This window comes from Syngnathoides biaculeatus, chromosome 16 (assembly GCF_019802595.1).
Source record: "Syngnathoides biaculeatus isolate LvHL_M chromosome 16, ASM1980259v1, whole genome shotgun sequence".
NCBI lineage: Eukaryota > Metazoa > Chordata > Actinopteri > Syngnathiformes > Syngnathidae > Syngnathoides > Syngnathoides biaculeatus.
The window spans coordinates 20,895,967-20,923,903 of record NC_084655.1 but is presented as its reverse complement, the minus strand read 5'-3'; the positions used below and the strand labels follow the sequence as shown (position 1 = coordinate 20,923,903).

The 27,937-nt window shown below is 44.8% G+C and overlaps 1 protein-coding gene across 9 annotated transcripts in view; it reads right to left on the bottom strand.

Annotated features, from left to right (window-relative positions):
- Positions 1 to 27,937, bottom strand: part of LOC133514180 (uncharacterized) — a 140,602-nt gene that overhangs the window by 110,444 nt on the left and 2,221 nt on the right. For 7 of the 9 annotated variants that reach the window (XM_061845631.1, XM_061845633.1, XM_061845634.1 and 4 more), the window contains exon 2: positions 18,761 to 19,053. The exons of 1 other annotated variant lie outside the window; for it this stretch is intronic. The gene's annotated coding sequence lies outside the window, so the exon portion shown is untranslated. Of the gene's footprint in view, positions 1 to 5,317; positions 5,625 to 18,760; positions 19,054 to 27,937 lie in introns of all 9 variants that reach the window. One more of the 9 variants, XM_061845628.1, reaches the window with a different exon arrangement.

Genomic DNA, 27,937 nt, shown 5'->3' with positions numbered 1-27,937 from the left:
AATAGACGCAAAATTTCTCCGCTATGTACTCGTCTCCACTGGTGCTGCACTAAGTGGCCTTTATTAGAAGGGTCTCCGTCATCATGTTTCAATTTAGTGCCCTCCCAGTCCAACACGTCCGGGTTATCAATACGCCGTAAACCACAATGCGTGTAAGGCCTCGGGAAAACGGCGCAGCGGTGAGGGACCCGGGAGAAAATTGATGATCAATATACACGCTTATAAATGTGCAGACAATATCCCTTATTCTGCCATGCATCATCAGCATCATGCGCTGCTGTTTAAAATAGATTACTGTGTGTACGTGTCACAAGTGATGGATCGTCGTGGAATGGATCCATATTTGCACCAAGCGTTCGGTAATGAGCTGGGAGTGCGAGAAGAAATAGATAAACAGTAGACCTGACAGCTGAGGCCATTTGCGAGACGCTCTGAAGGTAGAACATACCCGGGAATGCAAATATTCCAAAGGGGGAACGCATTTACACTCCGGAGGATTTTTGTTGCTTGTTTGTTTGTTTTTCGACAGTATTTGGTTTTTAACAAAAGGGCCGCACCGAAAGGAAGCAAAAATTCTTCCAATAAAGTCTTTTTACAAGAACAGAGTTGAACTATTGCGATCGAAAACACACACAATAATTGAATAAGGTTGCAATATGAAGATTAGCCGAAGTAAAACAGAATATATGTGCGGGAATGAGAAGGGGTGGCGGGGGAAGTGTGAGGCTACAGGGAGAAGAGATAGCGAGGGTGGACGACTTCAAATACTTGGGGTCAACAATCCAGAGCAATGGTGTGTGGTGAGGAAGTGAAGAAACGGGTCCAAGCGGGGTGGAACAGCTGGCGGAAGGTGTCTGGTGTCTTATGTGACAGAAGAATCTCCGCTAGGATGAAGGGCAACGTTTATAAAACAGTGCTGAGGCCGGCTATGACGTACGGATTCGAGACGGTGGCACTGAAGAGACAACAGGAAGCAGAACTGGAGGTAGCAGAAATGAAGAAGTTGAGGTTCTCGCTCGGAGTGAGCAGGTTGGATGGGTTTAGAAATGAGCGCCTTAGAGGGACAGCCAAAGTTGGGCGTTTTGGAGACAAGGTGAGAGAGAGCAGACGTAGATGGTTTGGACATGTCCAGAGGTGAGAGAGTGAGGAAATTGGTAGGAGGGTGGTCAGGATGGAGCGACCAGGGAAGAGAGAGCGAGAGGAAGACCAAAGAAAACATTGATGGATGTTGTGAGGGAAGACATGAGGACTGTGGGTGTTAGAGAGGAGGATGCGCGAGATGGGCTTGGATGGAAAAAGATGACACTGTGGCGACCCCTAATGGGACAAGCCGAAAGGAAAAGAAGAAGATGATTTAAGTTGAGGATATAACTGGATATGGTGATCATCGAAACAGGAGGTAAACTGTCGTTGCTGACTCGTTTCCTGCATAAAGGGAATGGAGTAGATGTCAAAACAGGAACAAATAGCAAGAGCCGAGCTGAAGGACCAGTTTCTAGTTTCCCCATCTAAAGAGGAAGTGGTAGACAAACTAACTAGATCACTGAGGTGCAGGACTACTGACTAGTTTCCTGCCTAAATGTGATGCAGAAGACGTCGAAACGGGAAGTCATGAGTGAGACCAGGTTTGCAAGAGCGTTTTGAACGGGTGCTAGAAAGAACGGCTGGAGTGTGGTCGTACGGACTTGGAAAGTTTGCACGTCATTGCACGCTTTCGATAAAATAAAATGTACCGTAATAAATCGTACTAAAGTCGTCAAAGTCTGTGTTAGTGGGATTTCATTTTAGAACCTCCGGCGCTGGCTTCATTTGTTTAAATAAGTCAGCGAATGAAAAGAAGGGTTGAAATTTCCACCCCTTCAACCACCCATTTTCTGTAAGACTTATCCTCACATGATGTGCGAATTTATGATCTGAAAACCAACATGGTCTCTAACGTGGTCATGCATCCCCCCCCCCCCCCCAATCATTGATGGAGGAAGGATATGAATTTAAACGATACTCCCTAATTGCATCCCCGAGGTTGCGCCTGTACTGACCGTAAGCTGCTTTGTGATGCTTTGTGGAATGTTGCATCCCTGAGCCACATTTGTGAATGCATTTCTAAACAGAGTCACAAAAAGCGACGGAATGTGTCTGGAACATTGGGCGCGGTGGGGGGGGGGGGTGGGGGGGTGCAAGAGAAGCTCCTCTGTATCCCCTCATTCCAGTGCTGCAAAACGCTTCACTTGTCACCGCGGAGCTCCTTTAATAAACGCTGCAAAGAAAAATGTCTGGCTTTGAGTGGCAGAGTGTGACTGTTTAAAACCATTGGGATTCCGGTGTAATCCTACAGAAAGCGCGAGTGGAACCCGACTTTAAAGTTGTCTTGTCGCTCCACGTCAGCGAGGAGGAAACAAAAGAGGGAAGAGGGCTGAGTCCTGGGAAGTCGTCCGGGCAATTGCATGAAAAGGGAACGACGCCGGGGGCTTTCCAGGTTTCTCTCTACTTTGAAACACGAGGAGCGGATGGGCGAGACACCTGCGTGTTTTTAGGCCAAGACCTTTAAAAAGAGAGAAAAATGATGTGGGTTACGGCACTTGAGGAAAAACACGAGAGACTAACGGGAAACTGAAAGAAGAAGTAAACAGTAATAGCTAAGTTGCAGGACCGTTGACGAGTTTCACACCCAAATGGGAGCTCCAGGTCAAAATAGAACGTTCGCAGCATGAGGCACCATCGACTACTTTCCTGCCCAAACAGGATGAGGAAGGTATTAAAACAGGAAGTGAACAGTGACAGTTACATTGACTAGTTATATAGTGGGAGATGTTGAAATAACAAGTAAACATCCATCCATTATCTACCGCTTGTCCGGGTCAGGTCGCGGGGGAAGTTTTTTCAGCAGGGATACCCAGACTTCCCTTTCCCCAGCTCTTCTGGAGGGATACCGAGGCGTTCCCAAGCAAGCCGAGAGACAGTCTCTCCGGCGTGTCCTGGGTCGTCCTCGGGGTCTCTTCCAGTGGAACGTGCCCGCAACACCTCACCAGGGGAGGCGTCCGGATCAGATGCCCCACCCACCTCATCCGGCTCCTCTCAATGCGGAGGAGCAGCGGCTCTACACTGACCCAAATCCCAGAGGAGCGAGCTTCTCACCCTCTCTGTCAGGGAGAGCCCAGACAACCCAGCGGAGGAAACTCATTTCGGCCACTTGTATCCGGGATCTTGTTCTTTCGGTAACGACCCACAGCTCATGCCTACAGGTGAGGGTATGAACGTAGATCAACTGGTAAATTGAGGGCTTCGCCTTTCGACTTGGCTCCCTCTTCACCACAACGGACCGATACAAAATCCGTGCAGGGTTAGCAAGTAAACAGTCAGAGCAAAGTTGCAAGACCACTGCACCTAAAATGGGACACGGCAGACTGGAACCAAGAAATGGAAGCAAGGAATGAAGAGTGATAGTCACGCTCCAGGATTATTGACTATTTTGCTGCCTAAAAGGGATGCCGTACAGCGAGAGCCAAGTTGCAGAACCACAGACTAGTTCCAAACTTAAACATGACACGGCAAACGTGACTTGACTAGTTTACTGCCTCAACTGGTTGCGCCAGACATAAAAAAAAAAAAAAAAAAGACGTAAACACTAAGATTGAAGTTGCAGGACCCCTGACTAGTTTCCTGCCTATACGGGATGCAGCAGATGTTGAAAGAGGAAGTACACAGCAAGAACAAAAAGACGAGACAACTTCCTAGTTTCCTGTTGCAATGCAGTAGTCTTGACTACTTTCTCACCTCGACAAGATACCCTAAAAATTGAAACAGGATGCAAACAGTAAGAGTCATGTTGCAGGAACGCTGTATGTAGAAATATGTCAAAATGGAGAGCTGCATGGCTTTTCTTTCTTTTTTTTTTTTTTTTTTTTTAAAAAAAAGCCCTTAGACCTTTTAAAATAGACCAAAATATGGGTCACATCTTTTGAGGAACTCCTGTGGGGGTGACACTTTGATGAGTGCCACTCAGCGATATGGAATCAAAATTGCGAACTGCAGCAATTTGATATAATATACACACATCCGCGCGCACTCCCCCCCCCCCCTTACACAGAAACGGAAACTTTTCCTCTAAGGTTCCCCTTTTGTGTTCGCTAGCCGACAGCCGCAGCAGCGTTTCCGCTTCCATTGGAGACTTCCCTCCAGCTCGCTGGATCCGAGTCTCCGTGAAAAAGCCCCGAAAATGGGCCAAAAAAAACAGTTCGGCAGTTGGGGGTGGGGGTGGGGGGGGGGTGGGTCTGGAGGGAGACGGCGAGTTTCTAGGGCCCGTCCTGTCAAGCCATCAAGCCTTTTGATGCTTGAATGAAAAGGCGTGGCACTGACTGCAAAGATGTGATACAAGGGGAGGAGGAAACTATTCTGCTGGAGCCGGGATTGAAAAGTTGCTTATTTTGCCATAAAATACGACCGAGACATTGACTCGCTAATATATAATGGGTGAAAAATCAGCATGTCCTCCAGTGCGATAATTAACTGTCTATAATCGAGGTGTTAATTACCTCGGGAGCACCGTTTGGATGATTAATGTATGTCAATGCTTGTGAGATTAAGACTGGCTGGCACCGAAAAGCTGATGTATTAATGTGACAAATCAAAGTGCAATCGTTACAACCGCGAGTGGCTACAATCTCTACAGAATGATTGATGAAGCAAAAAAAAAAAAAAAAAGGTGATACAAGGGCCCCAGAAACGACGCCTGTGATGGTCCTTCAAGCAATTGGAGCAAGGAGCGTCAATTACCGGCTGATCCTCGCTCTTTGCCGCAGGGCGCCGTCCCGAGTCCACGCAAATTGCGGACGTTCACTGCGCTGCAAATAGGACTTCACTACTGCTTTAGCGTAGATAGACCAATTTACTTGCTAAACTGAACCACAGCAAACATGAAACTAAGACATAAACCAAAAACCTTCTAGATTAATCTTGTCATGCAAAACACCGTACAGATATGAACAAAAGTGCGTTTCATTTCCAGATTTTGGAAGGCGCAGTTTTCTAAAACTTCTGATTCGGAATTGTACCGTCTTGCGGGGGCATTCAAATGGAGTGGTTCCACTGCGTTTGATGGTGACTGGGTGCCCGAACGCAAGTAAGAAAGCGCACCATATGAAATATGGAAAAAGACGGCAATGAATAAGTCAATAGCTACAAAAAAAAAAAAAAGTTTGAAGCTTAGTTACACACCAGCGGGGACGTGGCGCTGACAGTCGCACCTCACATTTACAGACGCTTTTGAAGTGGCACTGTCAACCGAGGCCGCCGCTGAGGTCCTGGAGTAAAAACCCACCTGTCTCGAATCCAATGTTATGTTACGCTATCTGAGATTCCTCCACACGCGGCGCAATCTGCGAGATCCTTATTTTGCTTTGTTCGATGCGTGGCCATCGTTCTCCTTGGAAGTGTCACGGGCGTCACGTCTGGCCGTATATTCAGACTCCTCTTTCCTCAGCCAGACGACTTGAAAGTCTTGATCTCGGTGATTACATCATGTCTTCTTCCCCCCGCCAGTGTTCCGTCGCCCGTCTAGTTGAGCCCGGGACGCAGCTGCCGCCTAAATCTTCTCAGCTTAGAAGCGACAGGGCGACGGGCCAGTGCTGCCGGACAAGAAACGGTGCGTGTGATCTGACAGCGGCTGTGACAAAAAGCCTCTGAAATATTTGGGATTTAGTCAATGAGAATGAAATATTCCGAAAAAAAGAAAAAAAAAAAAGAATGGGGTGTCAAAATACCCCAAATATTAGGCGGTGTATTTTCATGGATCGTTATTTTCCAGACTTCGTGATCCAGAAAAACAAGTTGGAGAAAACAGCGCAGTTAGTTTTTGAATTAATTGATTCACGTTAAGAATTCCCTGTGAAATTCATTGTTGCTCAATCACGCCTCGAATCAATTTTCCTACATAAATGGAAGTGTACTACTCGATGTTCACTCACTCCAAACAAGTTCGCCATTTAAAAAAAAAAAAAAAAAAAAAAAAAAAAAAAAAAAAGACTAACCTGACCTGAATTCGCCCAATCAGATGGCGTTATTCTGGTTACAAAATGGGACTTTAAGACATTTGGAAAAATCTTCAAACATCCCAGAACTAAAAAAAAAAAAAAAAAAAAAGAACAATTACCATAATTCCCAGCCTACAGAGCGCACCAGGTTATAAGGTTCACCCCTGTGTAAAGGAAATACCATTTGGTACATACATCGGCCGCAGCCGTGTAAAAGCCGCAGGTGCCCACATTGAAACTGACATTGAAAAATGAGATATGACACAGAAATCTTAACTCTAATGCTGACGCCGCCACAATAACGCTAACGCTAGCGCCGCCACGCTAACAGAAAACAAACTGGTAAAAATCACTGAGACATGGCAGTAACACGCTAGCGTAGTGCTAACAGGGCAGGACCGGTAAAAGTCACTTCCTCAACACACATTCCACCGGTCTCACTCTTCCCTTTTCCACTCGAGTGCTCCCTTGCGGCCGTTAGAAAAAAATACACAAATTAGCCACATCACCGCATAAACCGCAGGGTTGAAAGCGTGTTTTAAAAAAAGTTGCAGCTTATAGGCCGGAAATTACGGTAATCGATTCATGTTGGACAGCGTAGCAAAGCTAATGTTGGTTTTTAGATGCAGGGATAGGCTTTTAAAATAAGGTTTCAATGACTGGTTTCAAGGCTGGATTAGGGTTTAAAAAAAGGGTTAGGATTATGGTTCCAAATTAGGGTTTCAAACCAGAGGTGGGGTTTCAGTGATCAGGTTTAGAGAGTTTAGCCTCGGCTAAGGTGTCCAGGTAGGGTTTCAAATTACAGTTAATCACTAAAGTTAGACTTTTTACAGAGGAATATGAGCCAACGTGATGTTTACAAGTCAGGGTTAGTTTCCAAGGAGGATCCTTGCAACATTAAAAGTTTTTGGGGGATACCACAGCAAATTTCAAACAATCCTTCCCATCCACAAAAAAAGAAAAGTTCATCACAGAGAAGAGAAAAAAAAAAAAAAAAAAAAAATCTCAGTATGGTGTACTGCTAGCTACAGCCACGATAATAACAAACATGCAAGAATTATAGCAATATCGTGTGAACTTCAATGTGGAATTTTGGGAGAAAGCGGGCAGATTTTGCTAAAAAAAAAAAAAAAGTCCAACAGAGAGAAAAAACAAAAACAAAACCAAAAAAAGGCTGGAAGAGCCAGCGTGAACACAAGATAAAAGCCGAGCGGGAGATGTGTCCGGCAGGCTTGGCGTTGCGCTCCAAGGGCAACAACAAGGCGGCCAAATCCCGACGGAGCGCAGGACCGGCGCGCCTGCCCAGAGGCCGAAGCCCCCACTACGGCGTATGACACTCTCATGCGTTCACGCTATCTCTCCGTTACACGCGTGTGTCCAATCAAGTGCGCGAGCACGCTAGGAAATGTGAGGTACGAGCGGCTAACGATTGTGACGTCAAGCCCGCAGGCCCCCGATGACATCATCTATAAGGCCATCAGTCTTGTTGATATAAGCTTGGCATGTTGTTTTTATTACATGACAATGACAAAGGGGAATAAATGAATCAGCCCTGTTTGTTTTTTTTTATTATTATTATTTTAATAGCCGAGATATCGCTCAGCTTCGGCATTCAGCTGAGGCGCGAACGTCAACTCGGTAGCGGTCCAAACATTCCGCTATCGAGGATGCCTAGCGGGCAATATGCCTAGCCAAAGAAAGGTGGAGGTGGAGGTGTCTCCCGCAACTAAAGTGATTATATTTCAGATATTGGTCTGGTCAGAAAATGGGCAAAATGGTGATTGTTGTTTTCCCAAAGTAAAACCAGACGTTTGCCAATGTCTTATTTTCATTAAACACGGACAATTGGGCTGCTTTCGCGAAGGACTACAACAGTCTGACAATAATTACTGCTGATGTGGTAAAATTCTGAGCATTTGTACTACCGTAAAACCCAGCCCACAGAGCGCACCTGGTTATAAGCCTCACCAAGTACATTTGTAGAGGAAATACCATTTTGTACATACATACGCCGCAGCTGTGTAAAAGCTGCAGGTGCCCACATTCAAACACGAGATATTTACAAATACGGTACACAGAAAGAGTTTAATGTTAGCGCGCCGGTTAAAATAAAACTTATTGGGAAATATCACTGAGACACGCCAGTAACACAGCACTAACAGGGCTGGTAAAAGTCACTTCCTCGGCACATATATTCCCACCTGTCTCATTCTTACCATTTCCGCCTTTTGCGGCCGTTAGGAAAAAAAAATGCACAAATTAGCCGCATCATCGCATTTACCGCAGGGTTGAAAGCATGTGAAAAAAAGCCGTGGCTTGTAGGCCGGAAATTACGGTATTTTGAGTTGTACAAGGTCACCGCACAATCAATGAGGGAAAGTTGATGAATTGGAATATGTATTAGTTGATGATTCGTCGATTTATTGGTGCGGCTCTAGTTTGGGTTATGGTTTTGTAAAAAATAATAGTGAAAGAAAAAAGGTTAGGGTTCCAAGGCAGACTTTGAGTTTCAATTTGATTATCCAAACTATCTTGGAATTTAATTTGGGACATCATGATTTTCACACATTATATCCTTCAGTATATCAAAATATTGAAGTGTTTTAATCTGTAGCCATAATTTGGTATCAGGAGAGGTTAACTCATCGGTCAAAGTTAGCACTGAGTTATTTCCCTTTCCTTCCTGGCCCAACACGGCTGCCTCAAGTTATGATATAACTTAACCATAAACAAAAAAGTGTAATTTCCTTGGTTGTGGACTTTTATATCAATAAGGCAAAAAAAAAAAAAAAAATTGCCACCCTGCCCATGAATGGGTTAAAATTAGGCTTTCAAGCCACAGTAGAGTTTTTCAAGCTTGGGGTTTCAACACATCTGTATGTATCCCAGCAACGGTCCGTATCCAACTCTAATTTGGTGGAACACCGATTCCCCAAAAAGGATGCACACATCATTAACATTTAAGCATCATTCATAGAAAAAAAATGTTGACAAATGTCATTAATGGTAAGAAAAGAGTCGCTCGTTCGTGGGCAGCGTCACCGCGCTGCACAAAGTTAAGTGAAAATGAGCAGAATGATGGCCACGTGCATGGGGGGACCATTAAAGAAGAAGCTAAATCAAGAGGGTGTCTTCGAGATGGATTGCTTCATTGCTGCTCCTCCTTAAAGAGACACGAGGCGGCTTCCTTAAAGTGTTTGCACATTAGGAGGACAGACACGAGAAAACAATTTCCACGGCGGGGACGAGAGACAAAAAAAAAAAAAAAGTTGCAGCAGTCAAGAACAAGCGTTACCTGTCCCATTTGACTTTGCGCAGTGGTGTTAAAACACGGGAGGATGTCGCACATCTACTCAAATATGACTCATTTTCTTTCTGGGGGATTAAAAAAAAAAAAAAAAAAAACCCATCTGGGTGTTTTTAACATAACACCGACCATCTGTGCCGGCACGCGAGCGCCTAACTGGAGATTTGACTTCCAGCGGCCGTAACGACGGAGGGGGGGGGGGCTAACATTTAGCTCGGAAAAACATTTGCCGGAGAACGACGGTAAACAGCTGAATCGAGGCGAGCCAAAAGGAGATGAGCGGCGGGGCCGCAACGTACAAAGGACAAATGGCTAATTAATTGCTGGCTTCATTCCCAAATCAAGTCGTCGCGCAGGTCAATGAATCAGCGAGTGACAAGTAGCCATCACTTAAAAGACTAAATTGTTCTTTGACAATTTTCAAGCTCATTTCAACTTGAAATCTTGAAATATGTAAAACAAAAAAATGCCAGTTGAGTAACTTTTTTTATTTATTTATTTATTTATTTAATAAATTTCACCGGCATTCTTTCAACTAAGACAAATATTCTTGGCAAGTTTTTTAGTTTTTGGAGTGCATTCTGCACTATTTTGGGGTCAAGCGCATCGTAACGTCTGTCGGCTTTCGGATTTCTGTCTTGTTTCCTTTTTCGCTTTGACCACGAGAGCGCCCGATTGGCAACAGCGGCTGGCAGACGAGCGGAGAGGGTCTAAATCAAGAGCCATCCCCGGTCTGATCGGCGCTGAACGGAGCAGATAGGGAACATGGCGCCGGGTCAGCTCCCATTAGCCACGCCTCACAGTCGAGCGCAACGCGCTGCGGTTCACGCCACTGTGGGCCACAGCGGCATTTGTCTGGATCGTTCAGCTTCCCTTCACTTAATTCGATACCACCCCACATCGAAAGGAACCTGATATAATACAGGGTAATACAGCCAAATAACTTAGAATATCGTGGACAAAGTGAATTCATTTCAGTAGTCCAATACAAAAAGGGATTGACTGTTGTATATCGGCACTGTAGATTAACCCCTCACAGATTAGTATATCTCGGGGCCAATAATCATAACCTTCTGTGCGGTGCGCACACAAAAATATACAGCGATAAAGCATGGATGAACGGGTGTTTTTCGGTTTTATTTAAATTGTTTTTAACAGCGACCTCTTGAAAAAGGAACTTTGGACCTCTTCAAAGGTCAAGTGTCACCCCTATAAACATTCTAAAATAGATGTTGAAATGAAAAATACATAACATTATTCACTTCAATGTCGACATGAAAAAAAATAATTATATCATATTGGCTGCATTTATTGTCCGTGACGTCACCCTGGACATTCGCCATTGATAACATGGTGTGGCCCCTACTTTGGGACACGCCCCTACAAACACGGAAGGTCTTTTCGAAGAAGCGAACATCTCACAAATGAGTGAAGTGTCCAGGGCAATATCACCCAATTTTTGAGCCATATTTAGATGATATGCGGATCACTTCTAACCAACAAAAGACTCCCTGACGGTACGACAGTATGTAGCGTACTCAGCCGCGAGCGATCACGACGCCGCGGCCCGGGTTCGATGAGCCGATCACGGCTTCTGCCTGGGTGGCACCGAGGTGGCTCATCGCGGCGCCGAGCCGGTCCGCTTTAAGGCGTTGTCGTCGCCCGCGGCTGAGTGCGCCGTTGTCAGCGGTTTTTGTATCGCTGCCGGCAATGGGGCACTCAGCTGCGTGCGACAACGCCGTAAAGCGGCCCAGCTCGGCGCCATGATAAGCCACCTCAGCGCCGAAAATGAGCCACCCCACCTGCGTCCACCGAGCACTGTGCACAATGCTCAAAATGGAGGTAACACTACGGCATCAATACAAAAAAAAAAAAAATAAAATAGCCAGTAGCTTTTCCCGTTAAATGTGCATCATTTAAAGCGGCGGCGTCCGCGTGGGACAACACTAATAGATTGCTGCAACGTGTACACGGCGAAGAGACAAATCTCCTCACATCTGCCGCAAACAAACGGTCCAATAAAGCCGCATCTGCCCGCTTTCCATTTCCCACCGTCGCTTCCCTCGTCCCGGAGCCTCGGCGTCAATGACGGCGCCAATGTCACGCTGTCACCTGGGCCGGGCCATTATTGCACAGGCATTCTTAATAGGCCCATAGATTAAAGTCCGGCGGAATAAGACACAGACAGATTAAAAAAAGAAAGATAGGGAAGAGGATGATGAATTGCCTCCGATTGAGAGGCAATCATGCATAAATTACTTGGATGTGCTTGGCTATAAATGGCCGGTTTTCCCTGAGTCCCGGGGCGGGAAGGGGGGGGGGGGGAAGGAGCGCGGGGGCAAGGGTGGGGCTTGGGGGGTCAGCTGGGTGGCGGGTAAAGAACGAAGCGGGTCGCAGCCGTCTACTCAATCACATCACCGTCAAGGGTATCGCCCCGACGCCGTCTCCACTCTCCGCCCCGAGCCTCCGCCACAAATCTTCCGACAGACAGTCGCTACCGTCAGACGGCGTCCGCAACCCCGCCGCCCCCCACAAAGCTCCGCAGGCACGTCTCGGAGGCCCTGCAGGATTGCGCCGGGAGCTCCGTGAGCGGCTAATTATTCCGGTTCCCGGCAAACAAGAATCTGCCGTGTTCTCGGTCCCTCGTCATCTTTGGTTCCGCTTACTGCCTGGCACAACGGAATAGCCTTCAGACCACAGCGAATAATACGTGCAACCACAGACGTATGTGCATATCTTTAAACATCAAACAAAGACACAAAAAACACTATTTTGTATTTCTTTCCCTCCATCCATCCATCTTTCTGCAACACTTATCCTTATTAAGATTACGGCAAAAGCAAAAATCAGTGGAACACTAGCAGAATATCGTTTAACATATTCACTTCATGCTGTCACCGCCTGGATCAGGAGGTTTCGGGTCAGCAAACGCCAAAGCGCAAATTGCTACATCCCAACATTACGACAAAATATATCACGAAAATCCAGCTATCCACTGAGTCCATTGTTCAGCCCTTCATTTGGAGGACACGTTTCGGATGAATACTACAGTATATTAGTTTCTCCGCGATTAAACCGAGCACCATCTGCAGAAATTCAAAAACAGCCAGTAAGCTTGGCAACGATTCTTGTGAGCTCGTTTGTCTGCGGGCGGAGGGTGTGGGTGGGGGGCAGCGGGCTTCTCTTCCGTCGCCGAGGCCGTCACAACACTTGAGGGCCCGGGCACATTCGTCTCCCTTCACCACATCCCTCTTCATCAGCATCACTTGGTCCGGCGCCGCTTTGAAAACGTGCCGCCGCGGACCCAACCGACAAACCCCCCCCCCCCCCTACTCCCCTTTCTTCCCCTTTTTATAACCCAAGCGGTGTATTAATGCTAGCGCGGCGGGGAGCCGGGGAGGAAAACAAGCCCGGGCCACTTAACTCGATCGTATTCGCAATGGCAAATTAGGCGGGGGAAAAAAAAGATAGAAGCGGTCACTGCACATCCCTGTGAAAGAGAATGAATGGGGGGGTGAGGGGGGGGGTGTTCCTTGGTGACTCATTATCGCCGCAGTAATAAGCGGAGCGGCTCGTACAATGGCAAAATCACAATGGGGATACACTGGTTAATATTTACACCGCACTTTGTCAGCCACATATTCCATACGGTGCATCGACGAGTCAGGAAAGAGGATTAATAGCGCCGCTCCGAGCGCCATTAATCCTTAAAGATGCTACGGACAGACTCTCGCCTTCCGTTGGCGCCCCCCCCGCCCCCCAACCCCTTTCTTCACCGTCATCCGATGAACCTGATGAGCTCGCAGACATTCCCGCACATGGAGATTCTCTCGGGGTGAGCTTCAAGTCAGAGTTCAAGTCCAGGAGGTCCTTTATGAAAGTGGCACTCAAGACAAAAAAAAAAAAAAAGTAACGGAAGCGAGAAAGAGAGTTACACTGGTTGGCGAACATCTGCTGGAATCGGCAGAAAGTCGCTTCGCAAACAGTTATCTGCAACCGATGTGGTGGCACATTAGCTCCGGAACAGCGTGTCGCTCTTTGGAAACAAACAAGTGCAGTAAAGCCCTCGTTCACTGGTCACACGCAATCGACAAAATCCGCAAAATAGCAGCCAATTATTGACTGTTCAATTTATGCATGTAAAAGTTTTCATTCAATGTCAGTAAAATGTAGTGTTAGCTTGACTTTAGCGGTCAAAATGGTTTTGCGGCTCCGTGTGGTTCTTCGAGTATTTTGGGTTGCCGAGGCCTGTCCGAGACATTTGAATGACAGATCGCAAATCGGGAAGATGCCAAGCGTTGGGGCCCCGAAACCATACTTTAAGCAGCCTTTGCTGATGGCGTTAATGAGCTTCAGCTCCAGACCATGATTCATCCACTAGACCAGTGTTTCCAAAACTTTTTTTTTTTTTTTGGCAGCGACCCCCATTTGAGAAGTACAGTGATGCCTCGGTTCTCGACCACAATCCGTTCCAGAAAATGGTTCAAAAAGTGAATTGTTCGAAAAAAGAAATCGATGTTTCCCACTACAATGAATGGAAAAAGAAGTAATGTGTTCCTAGCCTTAAAAAAAAAAAAAATTAAAAAAAATTTAAAAAAAAAAAAAAAAAAAAAAATCAGGCTTTTTAAAGCATTTTTTTTTTTAGCTTTTCCTGATAATAAACTGCATAGTCGAAATACATGGATAGTTTAATACTTTATAAAATAAAATAATTTAAGAAATATATTTATTTTTTGCTTAAAATGTATGCTTTAGTAGTTGGGTATGCTAGGCTGGGAGTGCATTGCCGTATCTGTAGCGACTCGGCCCCCAGCCTTATGATTGCGCCGCGCGCGTTATGTCATTTCAGTTTGTTTTTTTTCTTCCGGGGTGGGTTCAAATAGACAATAACAAAACGCGTCGTGGGTGGGTCAGCTGCTTGCACCGCACGCATTATTTTATCTCCAATTTTTTTCTGGCGGCGTGGGAATTTCCCAACAAAGCGCGTCGTGGGTGAGCTGGTCTGACCGCGTGCAATATGTTATTTGCGGGTTTTTTCATCTGCGTTCGAGTACCGATTTTCGTTCGAAAACAGAAGCAAAAAATGTTTTTGAAATTTTCGTTCAAAAACGGGAACGTTCGAAAACTGAGGCTTTATTGTCATTATCAGCCCCTCACTTGCAAACATTATTCGGTGGGAATCAACAAAAAACACAAATAAGGGGAAGTTTCCATGTTAGTTCAGATTAGCCACACGCCCCCTTCCCCCAAGAGTCATGACGCCGTGCCCCGAAAACAACTGCACAAGATTATCCTTCAAAGTGAATCCTACATCATCGAAGGCACCACGTATGCTACCGGCTCGAACTTAACAACGGACGACCCCGTCGGCAACTTAGCTTAAAGCGTTGAGGACGCGCATCCTAGCTTGCCAGCGCAGGCGCGTGACACACACTCAGCACGGGGAAGGCCTGAGAGCTTTTAGCGCACACGCCGGGTCAGAGTTGACACCCTTGAGTACTTGTAAAACCACTGAGCGCTCTCAGTGACCCACGGAGGACAAACCGGATCTATGTCAGCCGAAGCAGTTTGCTACCGCGCCATTAACCTTGGTGAAAGCGACTAATAGTGGTGCTCTCCGCTACCTTTATAAATGAATTTCCCGGGCGCGCGTGTGTTTGTGTGTAGGCGATACGGCGCGTTGGTTGCTGTGTGCAACATTTACAAAAAAATAAAAAAAAATTAAAAAAAAAATCAAGTCACGCTTACAGGATGCAGAGGGAGACAAATTGTCACTGCCAGAAAACATCGCTTTGGAAATCCTTTCAATTCACGGAGGGGTACGGTGGTCTCGAGAAAACTATAAAATGCATTTGAGACATCCAGTATTTGAATATTATAGGCCATAAAAAGCTCCAAAACCGCCACAATTATCCTTCAAATGATGACGCCGTCTGGCAAAAACTCAGATTTCAAATGTCTCAGGTGACAAAAGAAGCAGGGAAAAGATATCAGAAGGGATTTCAAAGTCAAATCGACAAATCTGTCACCCACGCTATCAAAAAAAAAATAATAATTACATTGTAGCAACTACTACAAAATAAATGAACGATTAACGGATGTCACAACTTTGCACGGAAAATGACAAATCGATCTCGTTTGTATTCCGTTTCGACCTTCGCAATCACAAGGGGGCTCCTTGATTGTCCCGGTATTGTTTTTCTCTGGCGGGACCGTATGGAAAGAAATAAGACTCATCACTCATCAGACTCATTAGGACTCGTAGGCCCGACGTGTCCCGGGCCACTATCCCCCCCCCGTCATCCATAACAATATTAAACGCAAGATTGTGCTGAATGCAAAGAGACGTTTAAAAAAAAAAAAAAAAGTACTGAAATAAGCAAAAACAACTATAGCATAAATAAAAGTAATGCATCCATCCATTTTCGATAGCATTTATCCTAATTTTTTTTGCCAATCGAAGCTGACTTTAGGCATCTTGTGATGTCACCATCTAATAATCATAAACACAATGATGACATTGATGATAAAGGTACTACATGCTGCTGTTTTTGTTAATCATATGTATTTTTTTTATATAGGAATAGTTTTGTAAAATTTATATTCAGATGTAAATGTTGAATTATAATTATTTGACAAAAAAATACATGCTGTGACTAAGAACACTTAATTTGTTTCTTCATTTTTATTTTTTTTCCCCAGAGGTGAACTATTATGATCATCATTATCTGCTGCGGGGTCAATCTCCCATAATAAAATTTGAATTTTAAGAACGCCCAATGTTTTTAAAAGGTATATTGTAACATTATTTTTTACATTCATACAAGTGTGAAAATAGGTTAACCATTGCTATTATATTAAAAGCAAGGACCAAAAAAATTCTACTGAAATGTCAATTTGTGCGACTTAAAAGGCATATCCTGTGTAAAATGGCGGGTAAATTTTAATTTTTAAAAATGCCAGTACTATCTTCTTGTTCTCAAATGTATTTATTATTTCTTCAGATAATTATTATATTTTGTAATATTCATACTGTAGGCGGCACGGTGGGGTCAGCTGGTAAAGTGTTGGGCTCATAGTTCTGAGATCCTGGGTTCAATCCCTGACCCTCTTGTGTGGAGTTTGCATGTTCTCCCAGTGCCTGTGTGGGTTTTCTCTGGGCAATCCGGTTTCCTCCCACATCCCAAAAAAACTGCAACATTAACTGGACACTCCAAATTGCCCCAAGGTGTGATTGTGAGTGCGGCTGTTTGTCTCTATGTGCCCTGCGATTGGCTTGCGACCAGTTCAGGGTGTACCCCGATTCCTGCTCGTTGACAGCTGGGATAGGCTCCACCACTCCCCCCGATCCTCGTGAGGATAAGCGAAGCAAAGAAAAACGGATGGATGGGCCGCATCAACAAAATCACGGAGAGCTATCTTACCCTCGGCCCAAATAACAAGACAAGACAGAGCGAGACGGGAGTGCAGCAGCATCTAAAAGAGGTCAACTTGTTAGTGCGATGACCCCCCCCCCCCAAAAAAAAAAAAAACGTCTCCAATAGTCATCACGTCGACCACGTGTGCGCGCGTGCGTACGCATGTATCTGCTATATCAATAGAAACGTGAAGTGTAGCGCGTCACGTTGGCCACTTCACTTCGACGGGCCGAGCTTTCGACGGAGCAGCTTGGAAGCAAAGAAAAACAAAAGCTATTGATATAAATGATGTGCCGACTGAGCGAGCCCACCCACCCCCAACCCACCCCTCCCCTCCCGGGCGGGCCGAGCGAAGGTCCGCTCGATACCAATCGACCGCAGGAGGCCCGCGCATTTGTCTTAATTCTGACTAATTAAGGCAGGGGGCTGACGAGGGGCGCGGCGGAGAAGCGGCGAGCGAGTGGGACGACACGCCGGTCCTTGCGTCAGCGGGACCTCCCAGATTACAAAATTAAGCCCCCGTGTTCGCCGAGCGCGGAACAAGTGAAGGATTAAGAAAATCAGTTGCGGAAACAACAAGCGACGCCGCATTAGCGTCGCTGCCAAAACGAATTCCCGGATCTCCGCCGCCGTTCCTGATGGACACGATGGGCGATAAATCCTTCTCGCACTTTGCCCCCCCCCGCCCCCCAAACGCCACCCCCACATTTGCGCGAGAAGTGCTGATTATCTCGTGTGGCCTTTGGTAGCCAAGAGACAGCAGAATTTTCAAGCTTCAGCCGATACCACAGATATACATCAAAGCTTGTTAGTTGGCAGCAAAGGGAGGAGAAAAAGTTAGTTGTGATCACAGCAAACAATGAGGAAAGTGAAACAGATTTGTTATGTAAATACGAACGGATCTTAGATCCTGGTGGGAGGCCCAAGGAACTTCCAGAATATGTTGCATTATGTGCTAGCTGATAATGATGCATATTTGATGACATTTTGATCACTACAGTGGTACCTTGACTTAAAAAAAAATGTAATTGGTTGCATGACTGACTTTGTCGCTCCGTTTTCTTATCTCTGAAATTTAGACTTGTGATGTTAGACGGGTGTTGTGGCGTTCTCTGCCGCTATCTAGCGGCACCATATAGAGCTCGTGCACGACATCACCGAAGTCATGTGACTGGCCATAATGACGGTCTAGCAAAGCATTCTTCAATGCTAAGTCGGTTGTAGATGAAAATATGTCTTATAGCACAACGCCCTGAGTTTTGTCCGATACCGTTAAACATTTAGAAGGTGATAATAAACAAAGGTACGCGGAAAAATTAGAAACACTTGGCGTAGAGGACCCATAATTAACGCCGAAGTCGATGTTTTCGCCGACAAGAAAATGGACTATTAACCCGCTTCCTTCCGCTTGTCTTGGACACCTGGATCTACGCATGGATCTGGTGAGGGAGTCGTCGAGATTTACACGGAAGAGTTTGAAAGCGTAGAAAAGTCTGGACGCATGCAAATACGTCGTTGCTGTATCTGTTCTCAATCAAAATAAATCCCACATAGTGATGGAGCCATTCAGATTTTTTTCAATAAAAATGCCAATATTTTAATAAATGACCGCTGCATTTAAACAAACTTGCATTCCTTAACTATGATTGGAAAAAAGAAAAAAAAAAGACAGCAAGTCAGCTCCTCCGTACACGGAAGCGTATTGCAGCCACAAGTTAACCTACGTAAACATCACTGTGACCGACAGTTTCTTTTCCTTTCTTATTTTTTTTAAATACGCACTGGAGTCATTTGAGAAAAATGCATATTACAAAAAAAAAAAAAAAAATGCGTCAGGGAGAAGTTTACTGAAGTTTAAGGTGTGGCCGCAACACTCTTCCGTGTACGTTGGAAAGGACTCAGTCCTTTTTTTCTTTTTTTTTTTAAATTCATTGTTCTCAAACACGAGCCAGTTTGGCATTATAAATACTTTTTGGGAATTTGAGATTGAGAAGAATAATTCCTACCAGAAGTGAAGTGATCGCTACACAGTCGTGTGTATTCGGTTGGGCACCATCCATCAGGTTTAATGACGAAATTCCATCGATCTTTTCTCGTCTTTTCAGCTGGTATTCCACAAAATGATCTATTTGAATATCTGCCTCGTCCGTTGTAACAACCAAGAGCACGCGTAATCTCGGGCATTGTGTATATTCTTCTCCGGTTCGATGTCCCCCACACCAATACGGCGCCGTGAAAATGGCGACATCACGTGCACGAGCTCTACAGGAAGCTCACGGATACCTCACATTTTGGCTTACTGCGGAAAAATAAAGCAAAGAACAAAACATCAATGACAAGCAAGAAATGATCGATTTTCCAAAAGATTATCCTGAGGGATTATCCTGTGGAGTGGGTTGGTGTTAAGCATAATTTTAACCCGAACTGCACAAAACAGGGACTGACAATCATAAATGTTGAACCTGTTCCATATTTATGACCTCACATCCTTATGTGTGTGTCATCAGATCCACTAATTCTGTGATTGCTGCATGAATCATAACAATGGACACTTAGTAAGCTTCCTGAAGCTTGCACTGTTGCCGGACACAAATAAAGTATTGAGTGCGTTTGTATCATTTTTCTCATTTATTATTTACCACAATAAAAATGATAAGAATCGTTCGCAACGGCGATGTATTTATCAGAAAAGCTAAGAAATAGCCTGGCTTCTTAAAAGTCTTCTTCTTCTTCTTTTGAATTTTTTTCTGGATGCCCTGTGGCACCATGATGCCTCTCACAGGTCAGTCTCAGTACTACGGTGGACATCTGGTTTGGGGGTGGGGACTGGCAAACGTCGGTGGAGATGTCTCACACTAAAAAAAGCACCAAAAACGCACGCTGTGATTTTTTTTTTCCCCTCATCGTGTGTGAGGCAAAACTTTATGAGTGTGTGAAGAACTTAAAATCCGTATACAGTTTTAGACAGCAAACCAGCTGAAATTGAATAAACAGCTCCTCTACTGGTGGACTCAAAAAGTGCACCCAAGTTAGCCCCAACTGCTTCACATTGGGTCAAATTTCACAAAATCCAAACCAAAGTCTTAATGAGAAATTAAACGAACCCTACCACAATCATGTGAGGCTAACTAATTACATTCCAGTCTCAGTGTTATCCTTCTCCTGCGTTATTTTCGTGTTACAGCAGTGGAAGATTTTAAATGTAAATAGACATACTCCCTGAGATATTGTTTTTTTTTTTTTTATTTATCCCGCAAAATAGTCATGTATCGATTGCACAAGCAGTGAGAAAAAAGCCTGGCCAATTAGGGTTCAGTTGGACCGTGCACAAAGGGCTGGACTTGAACAGAAACATGTCTGACAACAGAACAGAACAATGCACGTCGACAAATTCCATTTGGACGGCTTTTGTACTCCCAGAAGGTCCCGAAAATAAAGCCACACACACACACGTGCGGATTCAGGTTAAATTAACAATATTATGTAACAAATTACCTGGTACTTTTTTGTGTGCTGGTACAATACTTGTATATTACTCAAAAAAAAAAAAGTGGTGATGACAAAGGAGAAAAGGCTGGGCACCTGAGCACATTATTATTTTTTTTATTGTTATGTAGTATGCACGGAAAGTTTGTGGTTATTTCTTAGTGTGGCCCTGAATAAAAAAAAAAAAAAAAAAAAAAAAAAAAGTTGCAGCATTTCAGCAGACTGTACATATTTCAAATATTGATCCGTCGTCTGCTACTGTCGCCAGAGCCCTATTCACAAAGGACTATTAGAACAAACGGCGACAAGCTTCTCTGACAGATAAAGTCGGCTACTACTGTATTCAGAAAATCCTTGAGGAGTTCTGAAGGTGTTAAGTTGAATGGTGTAAACACGATCCGCATCCACAAAGACAAGAAGTTACCGTTCCTCTCGCTAACAATGGTCAACAAAGGACGACTTCGCTTGCGGAGGCTCCGGTGCCAAAAAAGACCAAGGCTGCTGTAAAGTACGTTGCATCGGCAAGATCTTGCAAAAATATGTGCACTTCAAGCTGTATAACGATGACTCCGAGAGGTAAGGCCTCGGAGCTAATGAGAAGCATGAAGGGTGTCATTTTGGGAAAAGGGCATATGGGCTATTCTTGAATATATTATAATATCAGAAGAGCATGGAACTCCACAAAGGATGAACTAGCATTTTAATTTTGCCCAAATTTTTGCAAGTTAGATCATTTCCTGGTTCATGGACGGCGATGTAAAAATGTTCCAAACGAATCTGTGTCATTTTTCCATTTTCGAGGATGGTTTGTCCCATGAACAAGGGCAAAAATAATCTTATCTGCATCCAGACACTTAACAATAGCTTACGCCCTTGTGCCAACCCTATCCAAATTTCTCGAGAAATCAAGTTTCAAAACACAAATTGCAATCAAAACTCCTGATGACGGATGACATTTCCCAAAACCTGATTTGTCATGACACAAAACATTTGGAGTTGGGGGGGAAAAAAAAACACCTCTCTTAAAATACCGGTCCTTGAGAACACGGTCTAAATAAACTAGGAACTCTTTAAAGGAAGATATTTGAACACTGCTGCTGGCGCGAGCACAGCTTGAGATGTCTATCTGCTCCCCCCCCCCGAGGATGTCAACAGTGTGAGGGGGAGGGAGGAGGTGAAGTCGTGAATGGAGTGGGTGGCATCGGGGATAATGCTACCTGACTGGAGATCGCAATCCGACAACACACTCGCAGACATTTACAAGAAGGTGCACGGGGCGGCCTCACCCGGCGCTCAGACAAGGGTGACACAATATCAGCCGCGCAAAGTGACGGACAGCCGGCGTATCTCCATCAGACAAGAGCTCATTGTTGGGACAAAATGGATCCGACTGCCCGGGCTGACCTGCGCCCTTTCCCCCGCTTTATGCCAATCCGGAAAAGGGTGACAGATAAGCTTGCTTATCGAGCTATTTTATTCTTGACACATAAACTTCAATGCCCTTTCCACCTCACGCTCCCGTCTATTCATAACCTAGACCACCGTCCCTGGGGGTGGAGGGCGGGAATCTACAAGCAGAACCCTGACAGTATTTTATCCACCAAGAGACGACGGACAGACGCAGTGTCATTCTGCTCACATCAGATGAACAAATCAAGATGGACACGGCCCCTGAAATCTCTTCTCATCAGCTCAAGTGTTATGTCCTAATGACTCTGGCTGTCGATACCGGTCCACATAACACATTGGGCCCGGAGGGTTTACAATTAGGGGAACCAAGTGGATGTTTTCCTTGTGTCACCGCTGGTATTGGTACTAATAAGATGTAATTTACTGCTGTACACTTTGATGACACAAGGCCCCACAAGGTTTAAGGACACAGTGGCATCAAGGCTTCTATTAAGACTGCCATTGGGTGGATGTCAGAAGAAACGAACTTAAAAGTGGCATCGTGTTGTAGTTTTGAAGCTATCCCATTCGATTTGCTAATAAAAAGGGGCCCACATGTTTTGTTTTAAACTGTGACACGAGTCCAGATAAGCAGGAAAAACTGGTTAGATTTCTACAACCCTTATCACAAGAACCTTAACCCAGTGTCGGTCTTTAGTTGATCTCACATCGATATGGTCTTCAATGGCCTTGTCTTAACTAAAACTCCATCAGCGTTACTGTTGACTTGGTCAAGAGCTACTTGAAATCTTGGTCTTGACTAGGCTTCAATTATTCAAAGTCTTGCTGTTGACTGTCTACACCGAAACGGTCTCAACTTGGTCTCACGTTGCCTCATTCATGACTTGGTTTCCATCCATCTTTGTCTTGTTCTTAACGTGGTCTCCCATTGCCTCAGTCTTGACTTGGGTTCATCCATTCTTGGTCTTGATCACTGACAACTCAATTAAAATCTAGATGAAAAAAAAAAAATGAGCTGTTTCTCAAAAAGGCCAAATAATTGGTTCCAAGAGCTGTCTCAGGTCAGGTATCATTGATCTTCTGCTCTCACAAAGTTTTTCTGGATGGCTTGACCAAATCTTACGGGAATCCTTCCCGAAAGAGCACAAGACTGCACCACGCGGTCTATGAGGGAGGCATACCTACAGAGCAGTCATGACTCAACCTGTCAGCAACTTCAAATCTATTTCCAACTGTCACCCCCTCATTTGCATTGTCATCCTGGCGGAGCGATGACACCAAGATTCACCCTGAAGCTCGTGACCTTGATATGTGGTCTGCATATTATTCCTGATATTTCCAAAAAACAGCAGCGTGGACCCTCACTCATCAGGAATCTTTTCAGATTGATGGGAGCTTTTCCCTTAACACTGGAGCCTGTGTGCAAACAAACTTGAAGAACTTTCAAATGTTTGGTGGATCAACACAGGAAACCAGCATGAGACACAAAAACCACAACTCATTTCGACTAAAATTGAACTTACAAGATCCATCTTAGCATGTCATCCCAATTGAACATGCACCAACTCAAATTTCTCATAGTGGATCAAACAAACCTGAATAATGAGGATAGAAATTCAGTTAATCCAACCAGATTAGGCTCATACAACCAAGTAAAACTGTGGCGTCTTCGACTAACAGACTTGCCAGAACTGACGTCAGCCATGCAATCTGTAACTGGAGTGGATACAATTCAAAGCATTCTGACACAGTCCAAATTATTGCTCGCCATAGTAGCAGTGCACCGCTTTGTGACTACAAAACTGTGAATTTTCTGGAAAACATCAACAGTTATGTTTCAATATACATTGTACGAACGTGATTGTACCGACCAAATGGATCCCATTCTATATTAATCCATAGTCGCCAAAATGGCCGTTGATGTGCAATTTATGATAAAGGGGATTGAGATCCCGAAGATAGAATTCTTTACTTTACAAGAAAATAACCTTGTATAATGAGACAAATGCTGCTGAACCACACGCAAAGACATGGACTTTCTTACTCGAGAACATGTAGCAGCTCATTCTGATAAAATTACTGTAAATAATGGGAATATACCATAAATAGATTCTCACACAGCCGCTGCGGTTTAAGTATATAATGTGAACTTAGCGATTCGAGTTCATTAGACAGTTCATCTTTGAATGCAAGTTTTTTTTTCATGCATTTATCTACTAAGACCTTTCGAGAACCACAAGTAGACCGAATTCGACACAATCATTTTCCTTTCCGTATCAACTCTCCGGAAGCCGCCAAAAGCTAACCTTCAAGCCCCCGTTACAAAGGAAGGTCTTCAATTTAATTCGCCATCTGTGGCCAGCTTGAAATATTATCTGAGAAATGAGATCCGTGACCCTGAATACCGAGCGAGAAGGGAGCGCAACGTAGACGCGGCCTGGCGGTGAGGGAACCTCTGAGTCCCTCCCCGCGTGGCAACGCTAAATGTTTACCCTCCTCTACTCTGCTGTCCAGACGCATCCTCTGAGCGCCCCGTCGCCCTCATCGACCGTATTCAGAGGTGGCGAGAGCTGGCGTGGCCGGATCTCTCCTCAGAGCCACGGGGTCTTGAAACCATGGAGGGACACGAGAGAGGGAGGATGGAAAGTCACATGATTTGCTTGACAATTTGGAGAGCCCTTTAGAACTCTTCTCACCATCTCAGGAGACTTCTCCAAGTCAGCATTCCATATTCATCACATTTTTTTCGTGTGTGTGTCAGAGATTTAATTGCCGGGGCGAGAAAGCTTCAAGAGAAGCGGCAAACGCTTGAGCTCTGAAGCACTGAGAGGACCAAGTGGGAGGTCTGCACTCAACCTGATGGATGCATAAGCGCTAATAATAAGAGGACTCATTACACATAACCAGATGATTCCCATGGACACCGGCTTGGAATAATAGTCCTGCTGCAAAGAGACGTACCGGGCGTTAACAAAGTGATGAACCGCCAATGGCGGGGAGCACATTTTGACTTAACACCACTGGAACTTGAAAATTGCTTTTAAAAAGGTGTGCTGGGTTGAAAAGCGCTGCTAACAAACCATTGGCATAAGATGCGACTAGTACCGGAATAATGATTCGTACCTTGGCTCTTTTTGGGACCCTTCAATTAAGAAATACATATTTAAAAGCATTTAAAATCCATCTACAATGCTTCCATTTCCGTGGACTCATGTGGGCGCCTCGTTTTCCCTCAAATGTACTAATCTGTTCCCTCGGACAGAGTATCGGAGATTTGCAAAACTAAAAGAACAGATTAGAAAAATAAGTGGACAGTTCATCAATTTGAGGGAGCAGATTTGTAATCTGAGGGAACAGATTAGGTTTGCGTTTACCACACCAAAAATACTATCAGTCACTCACATTTGAAATATATACACGTGTGGTCAGTCATGCCCACAGATATAAAGTTACGGGTGTGGTCCACCAGTCATCCTCGCGGACGTAAAGTTGCGGGTGTGTTATGTTTGTAATTATGAGTGTACCCCTTTAAGAGCGGAGGGGGGCGGTGTCAGGTAAAGTAGGAAGTAAAACTAGGCGACTAATGTGCGCTCTAAGACGTCACTTAGAGCGCACATTGGTCAAGACTACACAAATAAGCAACGTCTTTCAATATCTATGTATTTCGACTCATAAATTTTACACGTGATTTTTCATGCTCGACTGCGCAGATTTGCGAGTGCAATGGCGCGCAGGCGCATATGCGACCGTCAAATCACAGTGACTTTGACATATCTCATACCTTGGCGCTAAAATAATAAAAAGAGGAACATTTTTCCAATAAAGCCTAGCATGTTTGCGGGATGTTCGCCACTTTAGGACTTCAGCTTGTTCTCTTAAAAACGTCGACCGTTTACGTCAGCTCCAAATTGCGAGCGTGCGACGATAAACAGAACAGGTTGCTGGATGTGATCAGACGATAATTGGCCTGCAGACATAGAAAACAAATGAAAAAATAGCACGTGGCTCATTACTCAAGGTTATTTCCGAACACCCTTCTCCAAGTAACAACTGAACATTTGTTATCACGAGGGGGCTCCACGTAAAGAAGTAATTAGAACAGTTTCTTTTTTTTTCTGCGAGAAATGAACCGGAACGGCAACTCTCTTTTACATCCCGGTAATATTTATATCTCGGATCTGTTTTCGGTTAAAAACGCGCTCTGTACGATGTCCCTGAGAGCGGTACATTTGCATATTTTCTCTTGCAACGAGTAAATGAACACAAAAATCGAGCACGAGGTCTTGTCGCAGGTGTAAAAAAAATAATAATTTCTATTGGAGTGTTGTTGTTGTTGTTGTGTTAACCAGAATGCAATCAATCTATGAATAAAATAGGCAAATTCCAACTAAAAACCACCAAACTCCACAATGATAGTGCATCCATCCATCCCTCTGGGCCTTTTTAAAACAAGGCCATTAAATACATTCAATAATTATTGAAGCTGCAGAGACAAAACATTTATCATCTATAATTGGGTTATGTGACAAATATCCAATGTCCACGACCGTGCGCATGACTACAGCTGAGTAATAAAAGTTAATACAGTGTAATCATCACGCTACATGATTGCTGACATTACTAACCACAATTAAAATGAACTGAACATTACATTAGATGAACGCAATAATAAGAAAAAAAATGTATTGAAGAAAACATCAAGGCGATGGTGCGTTGCTGCCATGTACTCAATTGACGCTCACGGTGACGGTGACCCGTTCGAAAGGTGAACTCGGTTGTGTGCGGACGAGCTCCAGCTTCACGCTCGCAACCGGGCTTATTGACGGGAATACGTCGACGGACGCCGCCGGCGAGGAGGAGGAGGAAGCCGTGCCCGTCGCAAACCGCGCCAACTGCTTGTTCTGTGCTCTGGTTATATTCTGTCACATTAGCGCTGGCGCAGAGGATATGTTGACAGAGAGAGGACATTGCACATTGAGACTGTAGGGCATTTTCGAAGGCTGGTGGCGTCGGGGCGGGAGTCGAGCGTGCGCGTCCGCGTGTATTTGCGTCCGCAGAGTCGCAGGCTCGCCTGTGGAGTGGAGCATGTGGACGCCCACCCGCTCTGCAGCCTCCCAGCCCTCGTCATTTCGCATCAATCCACAAGCCCTCAATATAAATAGGACAGGCGTCCTAAAGCTACGGCGTCACTTGGAGCGGCGGCGGCGGCATTAAGCGGTGACCCCGAGTCGCTCGGCTTGAAATACGGCGTTTGCGGCCCGGTGGAAGGGAAAGCTCCCCCCCCCCCCCTCGGCCCTTTGCCACCCTGCAAGCCGACCATTACTTCGGCCACGGAATTGGCAGCCTGGCACACAGGGGACGGTAAAAAAAAAAAAAAGAAAAAAAAATCGGCTCGCTTCTTCGAGCTGTTTGAGGCCACTCCCAGTAGAGCTTTGCTGTCAAACTCAACATCAAACTAAGGGAGTGACAACCAAAACCAAAAAATCCTAACCCTAACCACAGCAAAAATGCAAACACAGATGACAAAATGCCAAAGACATTATAATGAATAGCTAGAAGGTGCTTTTCTTGGGTAACTCGGCAGCAGGTCAGGGTTATGCTGTGGGGCGTGACTACTATTACAGTATTTTGCTCACAAGTGCACAAGAAATGATAGGCACCTCATAAGTCGTGCTTTCGATCTCTGATTTCTTGTTTTTCCTCTTACATCTTGAAAAAATTAAGAGGCACGATATGCAGCCAGAGAAGGACTCCCCCCCCCCCCCCAAACTTCATTTTATTCATGTAGCACTGTCCTGCTCTAAAGGAGCATGTCCTGCAGTCAACCTCCATGCTGTCCCGAGTGTTGCAGCGCAACGTGCTACTATAGTTGAAGTAATTTCAGACTTGCCTATTCAGTACATATAGAGTACTGTAAAAAAACATAAAAAAAAAACAACATTCTTAAAGGGGAAATCCAGTGGTTTGCATTAACAATGTATCCAATAGGTTCTGTAATATGTACTCTATTTTGGCAATGTGATGTTAAATCCTCTTTCATTTAACAGTGTTTTGAGAAGATTTTTTTTTTTTTTTTAATCGACAATTACGAATTTTCAGGGGCGCTGCCATTTTCGCGAGTCACATGACCGACGTGCGCGGATGTGACGTGTACCGTGCCGCAACAAAGGCTCGATTACATGGGACACCATTTATGTTCAGCGCTGATTCCTCGGATTTATCCTCATCTGATGAAGGAATACCAGTATCGGTTGATCGGAAAAACGGAGGAATACTTTCATACACAG